Source organism: Protopterus annectens, chromosome 2.part0 (genome assembly GCF_019279795.1).
Source record: "Protopterus annectens isolate FY-2018-M chromosome 2.part0, PAN1.0, whole genome shotgun sequence".
In the NCBI taxonomy this organism is placed as follows: Eukaryota; Metazoa; Chordata; order Ceratodontiformes; family Protopteridae; genus Protopterus; species Protopterus annectens.
The window spans coordinates 595,620,417-595,641,879 of NC_056728.1; positions in this window are offsets into that span (position 1 = coordinate 595,620,417).

The following is a 21,463-nucleotide window of genomic DNA, read 5'->3' on the forward strand; positions in this document are numbered from 1 at the left end:
GGTGGACTGGTTTAAAACCCTTTTCAGCCACCACTTGAATCATGAGGGAAAGGCAATATAAATATAATCAACTCAAAACCTAACAGCATAGTCTTTGTAATATAATTTACAGTTGACAGAAGGTGATGTGGAAGGTTACATGATGGCTAAACATACACATACAATTAAAGTCATTTTTTTCATACATTGCTTCTTAGAACAGGGACATTTTAAAGAAGTGGATTAAAAAAAAACCTTCCCAAGAATTCCATTTAAAAAAGTCAGGCAAAATGATGATGCAGTACAAACAATGGGTAGATTTGTTAGTATAATACCTCCTCTATCATCGTACAGCCTCCTTGTTTTTTTTCTCAGTAGCTTTCTGTGTACCTTTGATGTCCTGTGGGCCTGGTGAACAGAAGGGTGTCTGACTTTATCTTTCTGCCTTTGTCTTGTAACCTAATATTTTCTTTATAGCACCTTTCTAGAAACTGGTAGAACTCCCTTCTTAGCTGTTTTTGTTAGCCATCCAGTATTACTGACTAGCCTAGTCTAGTCTATCTTTTCTCTGTCCGACTGCATTCCTGCTTTCTTTTGATGACTTCCTGGACTTCCACAGTAAGCTTTCTTTATGTACCTTCATATATATAATGGGTTTCCTACAGGTGTTTGCATGTTAGTAGCTCATGATGCACTTGCTCACTGTCACTTACTCGAAAAAGGAAGTTACCAAACTCCTGCAAGCCCAAAGTCTCATTCTCAGCACCTGACCCTATAAAACTGCATAGCCCTACTTGAAACATAACTCTAACACACTCCCACTCAGTTTGCTAACTGAGTCCTCACTTCATTACCCTAAAATTCCACTTGATCATTTTAGCCTGAAATCCCCTATCACTCCCTAAAGCTAAAGTCTCCAATCATTTCCTAACCCTAAAACTTCCTCATTACTCCCTAATCCAAATTCCCCTTCCCACTTGCTCCCCACAGAGGCAGATAGTTCTGAAGGATATCAGCATCATTTGAGGAGTCATCAGCAGACTTGATCAGCCAAAGGTCACCTACATTTGCCTTGACATCTGAGAAAATTACAGTCAGCTGCCTGTCAGGTGCCAGGATCCGCCACATAATGCATGCACTCAAGTCACTCCACAACAAGTACAAATATGACTCTGTCATTGTCCATGCTGGAGTAAATGACTTGAGATGTACCTCCCTGGACTACATGAAAAGAGACATGGAAGAGCTCTTGGATCATGTGACCCAGGCAGGTATGACCCTAGCCCTGAGTAGCATCCTGCCTTCACCCAGAATGATACCACAGTACAAGGACAAAATGATTGACTTCAACAATTGGCTAAGCTTCTGGTGTCATTCAAAGGGGAGCCAGTATTTGTCTGCCTGGGAAGACATGATCGACAAACCACGATGCTTTGCCAGAGATGGTCTGCACCTGTCACCCCTGGGATTCAGGTTACTGGCTAAAGCTCTTGCCACCCCTATAGTGCCTTTTTTAGGCAAGGTTCAAAGGTTAAAACCAGCACCGTAACAGATACAAGCATGCAAAATCTGAAGGTGATGCTACTCAATGCTAGAAGTCTAAACCTCAAAATGCACTCTCTCGAGGCACTCCTAAAAATGGAGAACATCAATATCTGTGCAGTGAATGAGACCTGGTTCAAGGCTCCAGAGAGCACTCCTGCAATACCAGGCTACAATTCTTACCACACTTTTCGGCCACAAAACCAAGACCAAAACACTAAAGGTGGAGCAGTGTCCATATACACCAAGGATATTCACACCTCCAGGCTAGTTGCCCAACACAATGCATCTGAAATTCTCCAGGTGCAACTAGCACTAGGTAAGACTGCAATCCAAATTGTAGCTTTCTACAGATCCCCCACTATACCCCAAGATTCTCACTACACCTTCCTAAACATACTGGAAAATATTAAGATACAACCAAACATCCTAATACTAGGTGATTTCAACTACCCTGCCATTAATTGGGAAAACTACTCAGGTACCAACTCCTTTTCCCAATGGTTCTTGGAATTCATAAATTCCAACGCCCTGGATCAACTAATCCATTGTCCCACCAGGGGCTCCAATATCCTAGACCTGGTCATTACCAACATGGGAGATAGATGCTCCACACCAGTGGTCACCCCCTCATTGGTCAGGTCTGACCATAAGCAAATCACCCTTGACATCCACATCCCACCCCCACCGCCAGTAAGGAAACCTCCTTAAAAACTTCTCCAAATCCAACTTCATGCTACTGAAGTCAGAAGTGACAAGCTTCACAACACCCACGCAGACAGGATCTGGAAGTTCGACTGCAGAATCCTACACTAAGACACTGTATGAGCACATCCACTCATGCATGAATCGTGCCATCCCAAATAGAACCAAGATGCTCTTCTCCAAAAAAAAGGAAGCCAATCTGGTGGTCCCCTGCTATAAACAAACTATACAAAATAAGGAAGAAACTGTTGCAGAAAAGAGGAAAATCCCAGGATGCAAAAAACTCCCTTACCAGCCTCAGTAAGAAGCTGAGATCCCTCATAAAATCCTCAAAAGCTAGTTACAAAAATAAAATTGCCAAAGACTCCAAAGACAACCACAAGGCATTCTATAGTTATGTCACGAATCTAAATGGCAATGCTCAGATCTGCTCTGAACTACAACAGAATGGCATTAAATATACTGATCCCAAGGATATTGCCAATATCCTGGCAGATCAATTTAGTGCCAACTTCACTCCCCTCTCACCCCCTAAAGGGCCCATCTCAGTACCAAAAGATTGCCAAATTCCAATAATCACAGCCACACAGGTAGAAACAGCACTCTCCAAAGCTAAGAATACAGCATCGATGGGACCAGATGACATCCCAGGCTGTGTGCTACATGAACCACAAAATGAACTGGCACCCCACCTAAGTGTCATGTTTAATCATAGCCTCACCTCAGGCTTCATGCCCACTGAGTGGCACACAGCTACAGTTATCCCGCTCCACAAGGGAGGATCCACCTTGGATCCCGGGAACTACCATCCCATCAGTCTGACAAGCCTGATCTGCAAGGGCATGGAACGCATTATCATGGAACTTATAAACAAAGACATTGGCAACCTCCAGACACTGGACCCCACCCAGTTTGGGTTTGTGAAGGGCCGATCTTGTCTCCTGAATCTGATTGACTTCTTCGAATCGGTGTCCAGAGCTGTGGACAAGGGTAAGGAGGTCCACACAGCCTATCTGGACCTCGCCAAGGCCTTCAACACCATCCCCCACTCTGGAATCATAGATAAACTTACTAAGCTGGGTATAAATTCCTATGTCACTAGATGGGTTGCCAACTGGCTTACTTACAGAACCCAGACTGTAAAAGTAGCCAACTCCAAATCCAGCTCCAGACAAGTGACAAGTGGAGTACCTCAGGGTTCAGTCCTGGGACCACTCTTGTTTGGCATCTACTTCTCTGAAGTACAGGCCAACATTATGGGACTCTGGCTAACAAAGTTTGCAGATGACTGCAAACTGAGAGCCATTATTGAATCCCCAAATGATGTGGATATTCTACAAAAGGGCCTTACAGAAACAGATGCCTGGTGCCAGAGCCATGGGCTCAAGCTTAATGCCAAGAAATGTATAGCCATCCACTTTGGAAAAAAACATGTACCCATGAACTACCACATAGGTGGCAGGATGCTAAACATCGAAAGTGTGATGAGAGACTTAGGGACACAAGTGGACAGTGGTCTCACTTTCAATAACCACATTGCCAAAACAGTCAGGAAATCCTTCTACGTGGCACACCTCATCACTAAGGGCTTTTCATCCAGAAAAAAGGAGGTCATTGTCCCACTGTACTCATCCCTCATTAGACCCATTATAGAGTATAATGCCTCATTTGGGATGTACCTCACAAGACATCTGCAACAGCTGGAAAGGCCACAGAAATACCTCACTAAAAAAATCACAGGCCTAAAGCAGATGCCATATGCTGACCATCTAAAAAAACTCCAGCTATACTCTGTGGCATATCGTCTACTCAGAGGCGATCTCTGCTTAACATACAAGGCCATGTCAAACCCTGAGCTGTTGGACATGCTCCACTTAAAGAAATCCCAATCCCTCAGAGCCACACGCTCCAGGGATCTAAACCTTATCATCACATTGAACAAAACATTCTGGAGGGATAGGTTCCTGACCCAGAGACTCCCCATACTCTGGAATAGACTGCCCATACATGTCAAGCAGAGCACCTCATTGGCCCTCTTCAAAAGGAACCTTGATGATTGGATGGGAGATAGGAAATTCACTGCGGGGATCAAGTCAGTCACCCTGCTAGACAGGGGCCCAGAGAAGTAAATATTGTGGGAAAAAAATTCCAGGGAATTGTTATGGCTAGGCTTGCATAGGCCTTAGGGCCGATAGCCTAGTACCAACCTATGAACCTAAGTATATCCTATATAGGAGAGGGCCCATCACTGATTCCTGTGGTAGTCCACTTGGTGAACTGGCCTCTTAATGGTTGTGGATTTGCCCAGTCTAACAAAGGGTCCTGTCTGTGATCCATTTGGTGATCCATCTGGTGGAGATGAGGTTTACTCCCAGTTTTGTGAGTTTATCTAAAATACTTGAGTGGGATACTGTTTCAAATATCTTGGCCAGGTCAAGGCAGGGGGTATATGCTGTCTTACCTCACCCATGGCCTTGCTCACTTTCTCAAAAAAGTCCATCAGACTGAGCAGGCAAGACCTGCCCTTGATGAAGCCAAACTGAGTTGGGTCAAAGTCTGGAGATTTCCTATGTCATCGTTAATCAGCTCCTTGATTATCCTTGCATATCATCCTAGTCAGACTTATGGTAAGTAGTTTCCTGTGTCCGTTGATGGCCCTCCCTTGTGCAAAGGTATGACTATTGCTGTCCTCCACTCCACTGAGACAAAGCTTGTCTGGAGACTGTGCTTAAATAGAGATCTGAGTGGGTCTCCTAAATCATGTTTCAAGCTATTTAATGGGCACCCTGGGATTCCATCTGGGCCCATAGATGCTGCATCTCTAGTTTTAGAAAGTGCAGCAATGACTTGTTTGTTTGGGATAACGGGGAAAGGAATCATAGCAGGTATTTCATGGGGAGTGTCTGGAGGTGATGAAGGGGTGAAATGTGAGCTGAATTTATAGGCCAGCAGGTTTGCTATGTTTCCTGGCTAAGTAATGCTATCTACAGGCAACTCAGCCTACTAATTTATTTATGCAAGGGTGCTGTTGAATCATCCATCAGTATTGTGCTGGGCTGAATTGCAAGTGATTCTACTAACGTCAGGTATTCAGAGTCTTATTCATGGCTCCCAGTTGGGGAACTGTAGCTAGCGATGGTATGGTGGAGAATGCTCAGCGGGACATTGAGTACCTAGTGTGATTGTTTGGTGTAAATGGAACCTCATCTGAACCTGCTGCTTTCCCTCCTCCTCTATCATCGTACAGCCTCTCTGTTTTTTTTTTTTTCTCATTAGCCTTCTATGTACCGTTGATGTCCTGTGGGCCTGGTGAACAGAAGGGTGTCTGACTTTATCTTTCTGCCTTTGCCTTGCAACCTGATATTTTCTTTATGGCACCTTTCTAGAAACTGGTAGAACTCCCTTTATAGCTTTTTTTGTTAGCCATCCAGTATTACTGACTAGCCATGTCTAGTCTGTCTTTTCTATGACCCACTGTATTCCTCCGTTCTTTTGATGACTTCCTGGACTTCCACAGTAAGCTTTCCTTATGTACCTTATCATGGGGTACTAGAGCCCTCTGTAATTTTTTGTATTTTCTCTCCAGTCAGTTTCATGTCTTGTCATGTCTTCCATTCATAGATGAGTTAGATATGGGGGAAGACCCCCACAGAAGTACAAGGAGAATATGCAAAGGCCATACATGCATTAGCCGGAGGTCAGGATCGAACTTTGTACTTTGTGCATGGGAGGTGAATACCTTAACCATTGCGCTTTAAAAATTATATCCCATTTGTGACGCCCGTGCACTGGCCCAGTAATCAAGGAGCCTCATTCCTCACCACTAGCACCAGTGAGTGGCATGCACATTGGGAAGGATAACAAGTAAACACACACAGTAAAGTACAATTTCCCTTAAGAGCACACAGAGATCACAGTCAGTCTGCGTCTGGTTTCTCCTTTTCTCTCCAGATCCCCAATAAGACTCCCCACTGGCACAGCTATAGAGTGGAGTCCTTAGCCAGTGTGTCCAGCCAAGTCCTCCCAGCACTCCCTCTGTCCAACCAGTTGTTCGTGTCCCTGCCCAGGTAGCTGACACACACACACACACACACACACACACACACACACACACACACACACACACACACACACACACACACACACACACACACATACACACACACACACACACACACACACACACACACACACACTTTGAGATATGATCTACATACAAACACACAGACACTGGTTGGCACAGGTTCACTAGGTATGCCCCTTCTTCCCAGCCTATAAGTTAGTAATCCACTGCCACCAGAACCTGTAATATCAGCTACCAATAAGGCCTTTACCAAAGGGTGCCCAATTTTACTGTGCAATACTATTAACCAAATAGTAAGTGTGACCAGAACTTTTAAGACTATTGGAGTGGCTTAGTACAGTATCACTAAATACATGCAAGTACTCTAGAGCTTAAATTATCTCTACACAAAACAGCCACAGTTGAAAGGTTTAAAAATATTTAATAATAAATAAAAACATAAGACAAATCTTTTCAATTCAATACAGTGCTAGTCAAGAGTTCAGAAATCACAGGAAAATGCTTTAAAACAATATTGTTGGATAGTCTGACATAAACATAGAAAATATCTAGACTAACTCTGACTAAAGTCCTGTCTACCTCTAAGAGCAATACTGTTCTAAATTCTACTTACATATAGAGCAAAGGCAGAGTGCTGGTGATGTTGTCCATTCTGAAGAGAAATGCAAAGTGCTCTAATTCTCTCTCTCTGAGAAAGTCTTAAATTGATAATACATAACTGCTGACGCATTTTAGATTACATAATTCTTGATACTTCTCTGGTTTAATTTCCCAGGATAACATAAACTCAGAGTTTAACATATCTTTGTAATCTTGCACATTTCCAGGAAACCACATCAATAAAGACATTATACATGTAAAATCTAGCAATTAACTATGGTCTCAAAACAATAGAAAGAATTTGCTGGTCCAGACATCAAAGCTCCAAGTTTGAGATCAAACACTCATACAACACTCGACTTACCAGCTTTCTTCAGCAGAGTGCACTGTGGTTACAGTTTTGAAGCTCATTACAGCATATAGTTTAATTATAACATATAGTTCTCTTTTACATTTGTAAAACCAGCCTGTGGATTATATTAATATTTACAAATCACATAGAATTATTTACAAGATTTTATCTGGCTGGGCTGGCAACCTTTCAGTTTTTTTCACATTTCTCCCCTCCCTGAGAACTCAAGCTAGTTTTTCAAGTGACCCTTGTGAAACATTACTTGAGAGGGTTAGGTCTGTCTGAGTATACCTTACCCATTTCCCTGTCTTGAGAGCCTATCTGTGTTGGCATTGCTAATCCCACTGCAGTGCTGCACTGACATATCATATGCTTGCAACCCTAGTCTCCATCTTAGCAACTTAGCATTTTGCTGGCTGGCTTGGTGCAACCATGTTAAGGGATTGTGTCTGTAACTACAGTGAATTTCCTTCCATATAGATAAGGCTGAAATGTCTGCAGTGTCCACACTATGGCTAGACAGCTGCATAGCATTCCTCCCTGGGTTGGAGTCCATGACTGAGATAAACCACTGGGTGCTGTTCTCCCTTTGAAGAAATCTGGCTATGTACAGCCCCCACCCCATGGTTTGAAGCATCCACCTGCACAACAAATTATTTGCTGTAATCTGGACTGGCTAACACAGGGGGTCCTCCCAAAACGTCTTTAAGTTTCTGGAATGCCTGCCCACATGCTGTGTTCCACACTACCTTATCTGGCATGTTCTTCTTGTCAGGTCTGTTAGGGGAGCAGCTATGGTACTATAACTGAGGATGAATTTTCTGTAGTACCCTACTGTCCCTGTGAATACCCTCACCTGCTTTTTGTAACAGGTGCAGGCCATACCTGAATGGATTTCACTTTGGCAGGTTCTGGTCGATCTTACCACTCCCCACTCTATGGCCCAGGTAGGAGACCTCTGCCATACCCACCTGACATTTGTTGGGCTTAATGGTCAATCCTGCCCTCTGTAGTCTGCCCAGCACCTCCCTGACATGCTAAAGGTGCTGTTGCCAGGAATGGCTGTAGATGGCAATATCATCTAGGTAAGCAAGGGCAAACCCACCGGCTCCTACTAGTATATGAACTACCAGCCTCTGGAAAGTCGCTGGGGCATTTTTCATCCCAAAGGGCATCTTTGTGAACTCATACAAGCCAAAAGGAGTCACAAAGGCTAACCTCTCTCTAGCACTGGGAGTCAAGGGCACCTGCCAGGAACCCTTGGTAAGATCAGTGGTGGTAAGATACCTAGCCCCACCTAGCTGCTCTAGAGCCTCATCTGTCCTAGGCATGGGGTAAGCATCTGACTCTGTGTGACTATTTAGTTTCCTGTAGTCCACACAGAACCTGGTGTTTACATTCTTCTTTTTGCACCAACACCACTGTGGAGGCCCAGGGACTGTTGGATTCTTGAATTACCCCTAGTTCCAACATCTCCTGTATCTCCTCCCTTAGAGTCTGTTTGACTCTCCCAGACACCCTATAAGGGGCCTGCCTAATAGGCCTTTGGGATCCTCTATCCACCTGGTGCTGCACCAGGTGGGCGCACCCTGGTTTCCCAATAAACATGTCCCCAAACTCCTGTAACACTGCTTGGATTTCTTGAACCTGGGTAGGAGATAGCTGCTGGGACATTGCTACCCCTTCCACTGAGGTGTCAGTCCAAGCCTCACTGAGGAGATCAGTCACCAGATCTCCCTCAGACTCCTCCTGCAATCCACTGCAAATACTCAGCACAAGGGCCTTCCTATCATGGTAAGGTTTCATTATGTTAACATGGTACAGTTTGTGCCCCTGCCTCCTGCCTAGCAGTTCGACCATGTAGCTAACATCACTTACCTTTTTTACCACCTTGTAGGGTCCCTCCCAGGCTGCTTGCAGCTTGTTGTGTCTGACAGGAATGAGAACCATTACCTGCTGCCCTACAGCATAATCTCTATCTTGAGCATTCCTGTCATACCAGACCTTTTTTTGCTGTTGGACTTCTGCTAGGTTCTCCTGGGCCAAGCCCACGAGTTCCCTGAGCCTTGTCCTAAGGTTTAGGACATATGCCACAACAGACTCCTTGTGAGATTCACACTCACCTTCCCACTCATCACAAATTCAATCTAGAGGTCCCCTCACCCTATGCCCATACAGCAACTCAAAGGGTGAAACACCCGTGGATTCCTGGGGAACTTGTCTGTAAGCAAACAACAGATTGGGCAAATATTTGTCCCACTCCCTCTTAAACCGGTCTGTAAATGCCCATAACGTCGATTTGAGTGTAGAGTTTAACCTCTCAACAAGACCATTAGTCTGGGGGATGGTAGGGGTGGTCTTTAGGTGCTTCACCCCACAGTACTTCCACAGACAAGCCAGCAGGTCTGACATGAAACTGACACCTATATCAGTCAGTATTTCTTTTGGGAAACCTACCCTGCTGAAAATCTCTAACAAAGCATTTGTCACCTTTTCCGTCTCAATGGAAGACAAAACCACTGCCTCTGGGTATCTTGTAGGATATTCTACTACCACAAGGATATACTTTTTCCCTGTGTAATTTAGGATACTCAGAGGCCCCAAAGTATCCATAGCTACCCTCTGAAATGGATCCTCAATCACAGGCAAAAGCATCAAAGGAGCTTTCACCTTGTCTCCTGCTTTGCCTCCCTTTTGGCACTGCTCACAGGTCCTGCAGTACCCTGTTACATCTCTGGAAATTCCAGGCAATACAAGTTCTGCATAATATGTCTCTTTGTACGTTTTATGCCCATATGACCTGCAAAGGAAATATCATAGGCTATGGCTAGAAGAACCAGATGGTAGGCTCTAGGCACTACCAACTGCTGTATCCCCTCACCTTCCAGCCCTCCCTCAGGGGTCCACTCTCTGTACAGTAACCCTTTGTCCCAGTATACAGATTCCCCTTCCCTTGAAAATCAGGTGCCTCATTAGCTCCCTGCATCAGGCCTTGTAATTTAGGGTCTGAGAGCTTAGCCTGTCTCAACTGTCTCTTTGTAACCCTTCCCAACTCCCCTTTCACAGGAAGTCTGTAATCCTCTGACAGTGGTGCCTCAGTGTCAGTCTGGGTACTACTACTCACCTCAGCCCATGCAGTCACTCTGTCCAAGGGACCAACAGTACCCACAAGCAGCTGTGGCTTACCTCCAGTCTCACTGCTACAGAGTAGCTCCTTCCCTGAAGTAACCACCTCACCAGTCCTGGCTGCATGTATGCGGTCTGACTGGGTCTCCCTCAAGCTGCCAGACCTACATGCTTGTCTCCAAGCCTGACTGCATATAACTGCATGAGCACATGCTACTGCATTATCAAAATCATTCCCTATCAAAACATCTGCAGGGATATCCTCAAACACACCTACTTTCTGGCTTCCTTTTCCACCCTCCCAGTCAAGGTGAACTCTAGACAAAGATATTTGCAATGGGGTCCCTCCTAAAGCTCTGACTGGAGTAGACTGCCCAGGCAAGTAGTGCTCCTCTGTAACATTGCAGGCTTCAAAATGGTTATGTCAGAGGCTGTGTCTCTCTTAGCAATGGCCTCTTTGCCATTCACTGCAATGGGATAGAACATCTGGTGGTAGTTTGGTACCCTTGTTGTCTCAAGACAACCTACTGTTGGCATTTTGTCCTTCCTACTTTCTGGCTCCCTCATCTTTTGTTCCCCATCTTGCCTCCGTGGACATCTGTATGCCACATGGCCCCATTGGTTGCATTCAAAACATTTAACCCTAGGTCTTGGATGTGTACCTGGACTAGTGGCTTCCCCTGCTACTGGCAGATTCTGTTGAGGCAGTCTGGGCTGCCCACCATGGGTTCCTTTAGACCCATGAGCAGTACTGGGGGTCCCTTTCCTGTGCAGGGATGCCCTGCTTGCTAGGTATAGGTCTCCCTTCTTCCCCAACTCATCTGAAGTAGCACATTGTCTATCAGCTAACCAGAGCCTCATGTCCTCAGGCAAGGTGCTAAGGACTTGTTGTTCCCTCACCAAAAAGTCTGCCAGCTCTTCAAAAGTGGTGACCTGATATCCACTCACCCACCTATGAAAATAAGTGCTCAGTTCATCAACATATTCACACACACTTTCATCTGTCTTGCGTCTATGCTCATGAAACCTTTTCCTATAAGCTTTAGTTGCTAGCTTAAAAAATTCTAACAAATAATTCTTAACAGCAATATAATCAAAAAATTTGCGATTATATAATTTAGACACCACAGTTACAGCTTTACCATGAAGTAAGGGGGTAGGGAACTGTACCCAGAGCCTTTGGTCAACATCATAATGTTTACATACCCTCTCAAACATATGAATGAAACTATCAAAATTATTCCCCCTTGTAAACTGCGGAAGAAATTTACTGACCTTTTGTGCTTCTGGGGTCCGGTTACTCCCTTCCCCATTACCTCCATGACTCTGGTGAAGAATCAGCATCTCCTCTCCGTGCTGCCTCTGCCTCTCCTTCTCCTCAGCTTCCAGGTGTATCAGTTTCTCATTCTCCTCAGCCTGTAGGTGTCTCAGTTTCTCTGCTGCTTCTGTTTCCAAATTACTAGCCTCCAACTTAAGTCTCTTTAGCTCCAGATGGATTTTTAAGTCCTCTGCAGAAAGGTTGAGCTGTCCATTCTCTGAGTGTTGTACATCTCTGTGGCCAGTCTGATCATCCTCCTGATTGCTGTTTTCTGATGCAGCTGTGACCAAAGCTGCAATCATGTCTGTCTTACTCAGGCTTCCATGCACCAGCCACTTAGCCTGGCACAACTGAGCCAACTGGCTCCTTGTCAGCTTGGCATACTCCTCTGCTGACATGCTTGCCTGCTCTCCCTGACTAACTAAGCTAACAAAAGAAATAAAACAATTGCGACCTGAACTCTGAATATTCACTGCTTGGCTGATTTAAAGTACAAAAACACTGTTAGTGATCACTGTACGCAAGCTACAGGAATTCACTATCTAAACCACTACAACCCAATTAGTATGTGATGTGGCTAAGTCAGCTACTTGGGCAGGGACACGAAGCACTAGTTGGACAGAGGGAGTGCTGTGAGGACTTGGCTTGGGACCCTGGCTAAGGACTTCACTCTATAGCTGTGCCAGTTGTGAGTCTTATTGGGGATCTGGAGAGAAAGGGAGAAACCAGCCCCAGACTGACTGTGATCTCTGTGTGCTCTTAAGGGAAATTGTACTTTACTGTGTGTATAATTGTTATCCTTCCCAATGTGCATACCCCTCACTGTTGCTAGTGGTAAGGATTGAGGCTCCTTGAATACTGGGCCAGTGCATGGGCATCACACCATTTTATATATATATATATATATATATATATATATATATATATATATATATATATTGAATATGTTTCCTACAGGTGTTTGCATGCTAGTAGCTCATGACACACTTGCTCGAGAAAGGAAGTGACCAAACTCCTACAAGCTCAAAGTCTCATTCTCAGCACCTGACCCTATAAAACTGTATAGCCGTATTAGAACCCTAACTCTAACCCTTAAACTCCCACCCAGTTTGCTGACTGAGTCCTCACTTCATTACCCTAAAATACCACTTCCTATTTTTAGCCTGAAATCCCTCATCACTCCCTTAAGCTAAATTCTCCAATCATTTCCTAACCCTAAAACTTCCCCATTACTCCCTAACCCAAATTCCCCTTCCCAGTCGCTCCCCACAGAGACAGACCTTTATGTAGGATATCATCATCATTTGAGGAGTCATCAGCAGACTTGGTCAGCCAAAGGCCATCTACATTTGCCTTGACATCTGGAAAGTATATCCCATATAGGAGAGGTCCCAGCACTAAGCCCTGTGGTATGCCACTTGGTGATCTGGCCTCTTGATGATTGTGGATTTGCCCAGTCTAACAAAGTGTTCTGTTTCTGATCCATTTTCTGATCGATTTGGTGGAGATGAGGTTTATAACCGGTTTTGTAAGTTTATCTATAATAACTGAGTGGATACTGTGTCAAATTTCTTGGCCAGGTCAAGGTAGGTGGTATATGCTGTCTTACCTCCCCCATGGCCTTGCTCACTTTCTTAAAGAAGTCCACCAGATTGAGCAGGCAGGACCTGCCTTAACTGAGTTGGGTCAAATTGGGAGATTTTCTTTGTCATTGTTAATCAGCTCCTTGATTATCAAAAAAAAAACAAGGAGGCTGTACAATGATAGAGGAGGAGGAGGAAAAGCATCAGGTTCAAATGAGGTTCCATTTACACCAATCACACTAGGTACTCCATGTCCAGCTGACCATTCTCCTCCATTTGATGCAAGCTACATGTCCCCAACTGGGAACCATGAAAAATACTCTGCATACCTGACATTACTAGAATCATTTGCAGTTCAGCCCTGCACACTGCTGATAGACGATTCGACTGCACCCCTGCATAAATAAACTAGTAGGCTGAGTTGCCTATAGATGGCATTACTTAGCCAGGAAACATAGCAAACCTGCTGGCCTATAAATTTAGCTCACATTTCACCCATTCATCACCTGTGAACACTCCCCATGAAATACCCGCTATAATTCTTTTGCCTGTTATCAAAAACAAACAAGTCATCACTGCACTCTCTAAAGCTACAGATGCAGCATCTATGGACCCTGATGGAGTCCCAGGGTGCATATTAAACATGATTTAGGAGACCCACTCAGATCTTAATTTAAACACAGTCTCCAGACAAACTTTGTCTCAATAGAGTGAAGGACAGCAACAGTTATCCCTTTACACAAGGTAGGGCCATCAACGGCCCCAGGAAACTACCGACCCATAAGTCTGACAAGACTGATATGCAAAGATAATCAAGGAGCTGATTAACAATGATATAGGAAGTCTCCAGACTCTAGACCCAACCCAATTTTGATTTGACAAGGGCAGGTCCTGCCTGCTCAGTCTGGTGGACTTCTGTGAGAAGGTGAGCTTGGGAAATGAAAGGATAATCAGGGATGAGGACAATCCTTTTACCTAGAGTAAAATAACATTTGCTAAATTAGTTGTTGCTGTGTGGATGTATGTATCTTAAGTTAGAATTGGAGGACCATCTACCTAGTCTCTTGAAAACTTTCATAGAATTCCCTAGTGCTGCTAAGTTTGAGGCCCAAACAATTCCAAATGAGTGGAAGGAGTAAAGATTAGGGCAGATACATTGAAGTGTTAGCCCTTTTAAGTTGTTTGTTAATATCAGTGATATAGATAATGAAACCTTCAATAGAAACAGAAACTAAATTACTAGGATTAGGCGGTAGATTTAATTGACTGGGCTAGTCCCACTAATCTAGTAGCATCTTTTCAGGGGAGAACTGAGGTAGTATTTATACTATTAGGGGAAATTTGTCTAGGACATTGGGGAACGTCTTCTACTCATTAGGAATATGCTTGTTCTGTTCCTAGCTCGCTGGCGGCTGGGAGAACAGTATGAAAGGAGATCCAAGATGGTGGATGCTGATGCAGTGTTCTAAGCTGTACAAGATGCTGGGGAGCGTTTTCAGCAGAATTTGTTTGTTTCATCAGAAGCAAATGTTCAAAACAATGATTCATGTGTTATTACAACCCTACATTTGGGAGAGTTGCAGGATGATATTTTGGGTGAATTGTTGCAGAGCGAAACAGAGAGTGAAAAAAAATTTTCATGGGGTGAAATTATGGACAAAATTCAGTTGGAAGAATCAGAAGCTATTTTGAAAGAAGATTGCCAGACAGAAATCATATGCCATGTCTGTTAAAGAAACTGCAGGGAAAGTGATGAAAGACTAACAATGAAAAGGAAATGTCAACAATCAAAGGACATTTATGGTAAGAATTCAAAACAGAGAAGAAAAAGAAATGGGTAGATATGTCATTTGAGATAATTTAATGTTCCCATTGGGAGAGAAAGCTCAGGAGGTACAAGCTGATATTCTTATTCATAAAAAGACATTTTGCAACATTATTTTTGAGACTGGTTCTGTTCTGATTGTTTTTTTGGGGGGAGATATGAGAACAAAAAACTGTAATCCATGGAATTCTTATGTGGTTAAAGCATTTCAAAGAGAAGCAAAAAAGAAAGTGCATGTTCAATTTCAAACTGAAGTTGAAAAGGAGACTTTAAACAGACATTTAAACAAATTTTCTAAAGAAATTATGGACATTAGCAAAGTTTGTGATAACAGAGGATTATGGACTGGGAGATGGGGCTGTCATATTGTACTGAAAATGGAGACAGAAAAAAATATTAATATCCCCTAGCATGATAACTGTAGAGGGTAATATAGTTGTTGTAAATTACTGGAGACAACTGAATACATGCTTTTTTTCATGTGGAAAAGATGATCATTTGATAAGTAACTGTGATAAGAGGAAATGTTATACCTGTGGGGAAACATGTCATGATACAAAAAAGTGTGAATTGAAATGTTATAAATGTAACAAAATTGGGTATTTATGGATGGATTATAATCTAGAGAAAAAGGATGAAGAAGAGTAAAATGAAAGTAAGGACAGTGTACGAAGAGAGCAAACAGTCCCAATAAAAGATAAAGAGGAAGAAGGAAGCAAGATCAGGGTAAAAATAAAGCTAAGGATAAAGAGAAAAATGAAACAGAATATAGAAGAAGGTAATGAAATAAGTTATGAAGAAGATATAAATTCTAAAATATTGAAAGATAAAAAGAGTTCTGTTGGCAAAAGAGTAAGAGACAGAAAAGAAAGTTTAAATGGATAAGTGTAAAAGAGAAAAAGTAAGGACATGGATAATGCAAATGAGATAAATACTTCAAATTTACACAATTCCTGGTAAACAACATAGACATAGCACAACTTTAGAGTGTGTTCAGTAAATGTGAATAGTATCAAAAGTATAAGTAGATGAATAGGTATCCTATATTGCTGTAGTAAGTGTGACGTGATGCAATAATATTGGAAGATGTAAGATTTTTTACACAATAAGAGAGATCACAAACAAAGAAACGTTGGGGGATACAATATGGAACCTAGGAAAGGAATTATGTTCAGACATAGTTGTACTTTGTAGAACATCAGTGAAAATATTGAGCATAACATTGGCAATGATGGAAAGGTTAACTATTGTAGAACTCAGATAGCATAGTCAAGTATGCAGAATTATAACATTGCGTGTCTATGTTACAAGTAAAGAAAGGGAAAATTTATTTCATAAAATTTTGGATAATGTAGTAATTAATATGAGTATAATATTAACTGGAGATTTTAATTATGATTTGAGAGGAAAAAAGAAGAAGATAGGAAATAATATTAAGAAAAAATTTAAAGTTATAAAATGTGGCAATTTAAAGATTTGGAATAAAAGTTTGTGGACATATAGTTGAGGCATATATATACGATGGAAATAGATTATTTTATTATACATTAAGGTTTAAATATAATTAATGAAGGGTGCACTTGTAACAGGCTTTTCAAATCACTCATCCATATGGATAGAAATACAAAAAATAATGAATATATCAGATTGGGAAAATGAATAAAAAGAATAAGTAAGAAATTATGGCATGAAAATGGAAAAAATAAGTATGTGTTTATGGAAAGATCACATTTCCATTAGAGTGGGTTATAAAAACTAGTCTGAGCGGTTGCTAGATTTGAAAGAAAAAATATGAAAAATGTTTTTTTTACAATGGCAGTTAAATATAGGAAAACTGGAAAAAATAAATTTGTAAAACAATATATATGTTTTAAATTATTTGGAAAGGAACAATAGAGAATATTCTGTGACAGAATGGAGGATTTATGAAAATAATCAAGTGAAAATTAAGTCATTATTATCTATTATTTATTTCAGTTTGATGACTGGGGGGGTCCACTGGGCTCAGGAGCCCGTTTTCAGTGGCAGCCCGGGGAGAAAAGCTCCAACTTTACATAGTAAACATTAAATTTTCAGATTAAAGTTACAATTCAGGATGCAGATACATAAGATAAGCAAATTACAGTTAATATAGGGGGTGCAGACGCATTATAAAATCAGAGACATGAACTGGTACATTGATAAATTATTAAAGCAAAGATATTGTTTACAAGGTAAAATACGAAATATCAGCTTATTTGAGTAACAAAGAGAATACTAGTATAATGAGAGAAATGGAAGATGATAGAGGAGAGGTAAGAAGATCTCAAGAACAAATTATATATATCACAATGAATTATGTAAAGAAAATGTTTCAAGATAGGAAAAAAGTATAAAAAACAATGGCATCTTAAAAAATTGCAGAACAAGAAAATTGCAGAACTGGAAAACTAGATTTCCTTATACGTAGTAGATAAGGTAATTAGACATGCTAATTCTAAACTCTCTCTGCTCACTCTTTCAGTCATCACCACTTCTGATATTCTCCCTGACCTATATACCCTTACACAAAAATCATTCAACCTTATTGAAACATGACTCTCCAATATCCAACTCATAATTAACCCAAAAAAGACTAAACTTCTACCTTTCCTCCCTAAATCACTGTCTCATCACAAATCCACATTCATCATTACATTCTTTAAAAACACAGTAATTAAGGCTAGGCTTCTCAGTGCCATTATAGATGACCAACTTAAATTTGACCTACAAGTGTACCATTGTATCAAGAAAACCCATAAAAAATTAGGTCTACTGTACAGAAATAAAATATTCATAACCAATGAGTCATGACAGACACTTGCCCATGCTTGCCTCCTCCCTAACCTTTTCTATAGTTCACAAATCCTTACTAACCTACAATCTCATCTCATCACAAAACTTGAAACCACCGATAATAAAGTAGCCAGATTTGCATCAAATAAGCCATCTAAATTACATCACTGTCTTGCTCTTAACTCCCTCACCATCTTCAACTTTCTCAACTCACCATCATCCATTCTATCCTGTACAAACCCTCCTCTTGCCCTGACATGTCCTCTTTAGTCTTCCTATACACCCCCCAGAAGAGTTAGGAGCTCTGCTCAATATCACCTAGAAATTTACAAACCTAAAAGATCTTGTGGACAAAGACTTTAGAGCTACTTACCAGTTCTCTCATGGAACAAGCTTTCCATGTCCCTATGAAAATAAACCAGACTCATTAATTCAAGAAAGCTCTAAAAGATTAACTAAATACTACCTGGACATGTCATTGTAAATATCCTACATGAGCTCTTTACCCTCTTCCGTAATCCAACTCTCACTCTCTTCTTATCTTGTTCTATATTCTCTTAACTCCTACCTTATCTATTTCCTCTTAGCCCAGCTCATTCCTTATTCTTCTCCTTTACTGTCTTCATCTAACCACCCTACTTACTTTATCTCCCCTTTCACTTATTATTTACTGAACCCTCCTCTATTCTTATTACCCTACCTTAGTCCCCTTCAGAACATACTTACTTCTCATTAATCTCCAGTGCTAACAGCAGTCTTCCTTTTTTCCAACTACCTCTTTACTAATAGGTCAGTTTCCTTGCATACTATTCTAAGTATGTTTCTTACTCTGTATTTGTCTTTATTCAAATATTATGACAAAGCTGCATTTATATTACTCTTTGTACCTCTGTTTAAATTAAAAATCTCTGTATAATAGATGTGTATCACAATGTTTTATATCTGTAATGTCTGCATGTAGTACTATTGTATTTTACTACGGTGTCTTACTATTATAATTTACTAACTTGTTTTACTGTGGAGCTTTTCTCCTCATGCCTCCTCTGAAAAAGGGCTTTTGCTCAGTTGGACTATCCTCAAATGTCAAATAAATAATAAGTAAATAAATAATTATTTACAGTTAGTTTCAGGATCAGATGGAATAGGATAAAAATTTTATAATAATTTTACAGATTGGCAGAAAAAATACTTTTTAAAAGTTACAAATAAGTGGTTAAGTGGAGTTTTTATGTACAAAAAGGAAGCCAATCTGGTGGTCCCCTGCCATAAATAAACTCTACAACAGAAGAAAGAAACGGTTGCAAAAAAGAGTAAAATCCCATGATTGGAGGAACTCCGTGGTCAGCCTCAGTAAGAAGCTGAGATCCCTCATAAAATCCTCCAACGCTAGTTACGAAAAACAAAATCGCAACTGATTCTAAAGACAACCACAAAGCATTGTATAGCTATGTCAAGAATCTCAATGGCAACACTCAGATCTGCTCTGAGTTACAGCACAATGGCACTAAATATACAAAACCCACTGATATTGCCAACATCCTGGCAGATAGGTTCAGTGCTAATTTTACCCCTCCCTCACCCCCTAAAGGGCCAATTTCTATACCAGAAGAATGCAAAGTTCCTGTAATCATGGCTGCGCAGGTAAAAAACACACTCTCCAAAGCCAAGAACACAGCATCCATGGGACCTGACAACATCCCAGGCTGCGCGTTCTACATGAACTACAGAACGGACTGGCACCCCACCTAAGTACCATGTTCAGTCATAGCCTCACCTCAGGCTTTGTGCCCACTGAATGATGCACAGCAATGGTTATGCCACTCCACAAAGGGGGGCCACCACAGACCTTGGGAACTACCACCCCATTAGCCTGACGAGTCTGGTCTGCAAGGCTATGGAACGTATCATCATGGAACTTATAAACAATGACATTGGTAATCTCCAAACTCTGGACCCTACCCAGTTCAGGTTTGTAAAAGGCAGATCATGTCTCCTAAACCTGATAGACTTCTTTGAAGCGGACACCAAAGCCGTAGATGAGGGTAAGGTGGTTCACACAGCCTATCTAGATCGCGCCAAGGCTTTTGACGCCATCCTCCACTCTGGAATTATAGATAAACTCACTAAACTAGGTATAAATCCCTATGTCATAAGATGGGTTGCCAACTGGCTCACTGACAGAACCCACAATGTGAAAGTAGCATACTCTAAATCCAACTTCAGACCAGTGACAAGTGGAGTACTACAGGGTTCAGTCCTAGGTCCTCTCCTGTTTGGTATCTACTTCTCTGAAGTACAGGCTAACACAGAAGGTCTTTGGGTAACAAAGTTCACAGATGACTGCAAACTAGGAGCCATAATCAAAACTCCTAATGATGTGGGCATCCTACAAAAGTGCCTCACTGAGACAGATGCCTGGTGTCAGAGCCATGACCTCAAGCTCAATGCCAAAAAGTGCATTGTCATCCCTTTTGGTAAAAACTCTGTACCCATGAACTACCACATAGGCGGTAGTCTACTTAACTCCAAAAGTGTGATAAGAGACCTTGGGACACAGGTGGACAGTAGTCTCTCCTTTGATAATCACATTGCCACAATAGTCAGGAAATCCTTCTACCTGGCACACCCCATCACATTGTTCCCATCTACTCATCACTCATTAGACCCATTATAAAGCACAATGCCCCTTTTGGTATGTACCTCACAAGACATCTACAATAACTGGAAAGGCCACAGAAATACCTCACAAAGAGGATTACCAGCCTCAAACAGATACCCTACGCAGACTGTCTCAAAAAACTCCAGTTTTACTCTGTCGCATATCGCCTACTCAGAAGCGATCTCTGCCTAACATACAAAGCTATGTCAAACCCAGAGCTGTTGGACATGCTCCAGTTAAAGAAATCCCAATCCCTCCGAGCTACATGCTCTAGGGATCTAAATCTTGTCACCACAATAAACAGGACATGCTAGAGGGATAGATTCCTGTCCCAGAGACTTCCCATACTCTGGAACAAACTACCTATCTATATCAAACAAAGCTCCTCATTAGCACTCTTCAAGAAAAATCTTGATGATTGGATGGGAGATAGGAAATTCACTCCGGGGATCACTTCTGTGGCTCTGCTTGACAGGGGCTCAGGAAAATAATTTTCTTGGGTGGCAAAAGCCAGGGTACCGTTTGGCTAGGCTTATATAGGCCCTAGGGCCGATAGCCTAGTACCTACCTATGAACCTATGAACCTATAAGGATTTATGCAGTGGTATGCTTAAAATTGTATGGAAAAAGGAAGAAAATAAAACTGATAATCTGAGACTCATAGTATTGCACAATACAGGTTATACGATTTTTATGAAAATAATTCAGAAGAGAATGGAAAGGAAAATGAAAAGTATTATGGAAGGTAGCATACATAGTTTAGAGGGAAAAGGCATCAGGGATTATTATTCATAGTATGGGAAATTGTGAATGATATTATAAACATGAGTGATGAGAGAAAGATCATGATAAGAGATTTAAATAAAGCTTTTGATA